Genomic DNA, 3,169 nt, shown 5'->3' on the forward strand with positions numbered 1-3,169 from the left:
GTGTGTGTGTGTGGCTGGCTGGCACTGGTGGCCTAGTGGCAGGAAGATGCACTGCGGGTGTGTGTGTGTGTGTGTGTGTGGCTGGTTGGCACTGGTGGCCTAGTGGCAGGAAGATGCACTGCAATATCAAAGGCATGCAGTTTGAAACCACCAGCTGTTCTGTGGAGAAGGACAGAAGGATGGGCAATCTCCTCCCCCGTGGGATTAACTGCTTCTGAGAATCTGACCATGTTTCCGACTCTACAGTATATAACAACAATAAATATATACACACAACAGCTCAGTTCCTCAGTCAACACTTTTGGCACCAGTAGTCAGGAAATCAAAAGGCAAATTCCAGAAGGTAAATCTGCTGTCAGGGACCTTTCCAGCGTACTGAGAAGCAATGATGTCAGTGTAGAGACTAAGGTGTACCTGATCCAGGCCATGATCTTTACAATAGCTGTGCATCAGAGAGCTGGATGATGACTAAGGAGGATAGAAAAATTATTGATGCCTTTGAGTTGTGGTGCTGGAGAAGAGTCTTGAACATACCATGGACCACCAAGAAAACATATAGGTCTTGTTTTGAAGAGGGTGAAACCAAGTTTCTCCTTGGAGGCTAGCATTTTTTTTTGGAGGCTAACATTTTGAAGCTTCATCTCACATACTTCGGGCATGTGGCTAGGAGGGACTGATCCTTGGAGAAGAACATCATGCTTGGAAGGGTGGAGGGACAGTGCAGGAGAGGAAGACCCTGGATGAGATGGATTGAGACAGTAATTAGGGTAATGGGAGTAGGTGTATCAGAGTCAGTAAGACTGGCTCAGGATAGGTAGGCTTCAGAGCTATTGTACGTAAGGTCGCTATGAGTTGCAGGCAACATGACGGCACATAGCAACAATAACATATTTATAATATATATGTCAGAGGCCTGTCAAGCACAATGCTTTTCAGGCAACTCAGTGCATAATGTTGGAACACAGATAAAAATTCCTGAAAGGGGAAGCTTAAAAGGCTCTGGATTTTGGAAATCTGTAATGGGGAGGGGCAATGATCCTCAGAAAAAAGAGGGTAAGATAACTATTGATGGTTTATTAGAGAAGAAATGAATTGTTTGGTTAATACACATTTAGAATAAACAGTGCCTAGCTTTAGTTTGCTTGGCTCCACAGTCAACACTCTTGGCACCAGTAGCCAGGAAATTAAAAGGCGCATTGCCATGGGAAAGTCTGCTGTTAGGGACCTCTCCAAAGTACTGAAGAGCAATGGTGTCTCTCTGGAGACTAAGGTGCGTTTGATACAGGCCATGGTCTTCGTAATCACTTGTTATGCATCAGAGAGTTGGACAATGACCAAAGAGGATAGAAGGAGAATTGATGCCTTTGAGCTGTGGTGCTGGAGAAGAGTATTGAGAATACCATGGACTGCTAGGAAAACAAACAGATTCGTCCTGGAAAGGGTTAAACCGGGTGGCTCCTTGGAAGCAAGGATTCTGAGGCTCCGTCTAACATACTTTGGACATGTTGTGAGGAGGGACCGGTCCTTGGAGAAGGACATCATGCTTGGGAGGGTGGAGGGACAGCGCAGGAGGGGAAGACCCTCTATGAGGTGGATTGATTCAGTGACTGGGGTAATCGGGATGGGAGTGTCAGAGACAGTGCGATTGGCACAGGACAGAGCAGAGTTTAGGGCTGTTGTACATAGGGTCGCTATGAGTCGCAAGCGACTCGATGGCACATGACAACAACAACAACAACAACAACAACAGCACATAATGAGCAATCAATAAAAAGGGCCACTTAAAATCCACACCCTGAGTCCAGCTAAATCTGCAGTACTTACGTGTCAGTAGACTGCTCCCTCCTAGTCCTGATGATACCTGAGGTATCCTCGAGGAAATCCAAAACAAAATGCCCGTATCCTGAGTCCTCAGTGTCATCACACTCATAAATGTGACTTCTGGTCATGAAAACCAGACCAACCAAAACCAAACCCACTTCCCTCCACTGATTGTCATAGTAACCCTATAGGACAGAGTTTAAGTCTTCATACAGTTTCTAAGTTTCTGTAAGTCCTTACTTACAGATCAAACCTTTCTCAGGAGGAGCTGCTGCTGGTGAAATCCAGAGAAACTGCAGGTTTAACCATCACTGCAAAACCACTCACATACATTCCCAAACAAAAATTAACCTTTCTTCAGCCAAATTCATTGTTACCCCCCATCGGAAAAATAAAGCGCTATGATAGCACTCTGATTAGAGAATTCTGAACATGCTTTGCAGCTAGCCTAGCAGCCAATACAGCTGTGCATAAATCTCCTAAAGACAGGGGCGAAGCATTTTGGCTTCCCTTTTCAAAACCGGAAGGGAAGTGCAAGAAAGACACATGAGGAGACAGAAAAATAGGAAGACAGGCTCCTTTAATAAGTCGTTGGAAGAGAGAAAAAAAATTGATAAGCATATATATATATATAGCGACCGTCACGAACAGGATTCGAACCTGTGCGGGGAAACCCCATTGGATTTCGAGTCCAACGCCTTAACCACTCGGCCACCGTGACTCCCCAAACCGGGAACCGCCGTGCGCTTACAGAAGGGGTCCAACACTGCGATCAGGGAAGGAATACGGCAGCAAGAAGTGGGACCTATCCACACAGTCCCTGTGCCCCCCACCTCCTTACCTCTCCTTTCCGCCATTCAGAGGAAAAGGGTCGGAGGACAGGGTGATCGGGAAAGGTCTCAGGGAGCGCAAATCTGCTTAGGAAGCAATGAAGAGGCCTGCAGAGGAAATTCAGGGAAAGCACTGGCCTTGGGGACTCTTCAGGCTAAGAGGTAAGAGGAGGGTCCCTGAATAAAGTGTAAGGCATGAGGGAGTTCCAGAAGACGGATGGAAGGAACTCAACGGGGAAAGAGGTTTGGTGTTCCTTAGAATTATGGGTTAGAATGGTGCAATGAAGGAGAATATAGGAGCTCCTCAGGCGACAGGGGTCCTGAAAATAGGTTAGAGGAAGTACCCTACCCCAGCCCTGGCAGAAGAAGCAAAAGGAGAGAAGCAGCTTTGCGTCGAATAAGGGGCGCTCTCCGGAGAGTGAGCGCCCCCTCTAGGACGCAGCAATCTCCCGAGAGGCTCCCGACTGCTGCCTTGCCGCCGCCGCCAGGGAGCCGGCCGGGGTCAGGAGCCGCGCTGA

The 3,169-nt window shown here is 47.6% G+C and overlaps 1 non-coding gene across 1 annotated transcript; it reads right to left on the reverse strand.

Moving 5' to 3' along the window:
• Positions 1 to 2,460: 2,460 nt before the first annotated feature.
• TRNAS-CGA lies at positions 2,461 to 2,542 on the reverse strand. Its single transcript has one exon. It is a non-coding gene; the product is annotated as a tRNA-Ser (tRNA).
• Positions 2,543 to 3,169: the final 627 nt, after the last annotated feature.

The sequence above is a fragment of the Elephantulus edwardii genome, unplaced genomic scaffold (assembly GCF_000299155.1).
Source record: "Elephantulus edwardii isolate Elephantulus edwardi_28Jun2011 unplaced genomic scaffold, EleEdw1.0 scaffold00212, whole genome shotgun sequence".
Lineage (NCBI taxonomy): Eukaryota > Metazoa > Chordata > Mammalia > Macroscelidea > Macroscelididae > Elephantulus > Elephantulus edwardii.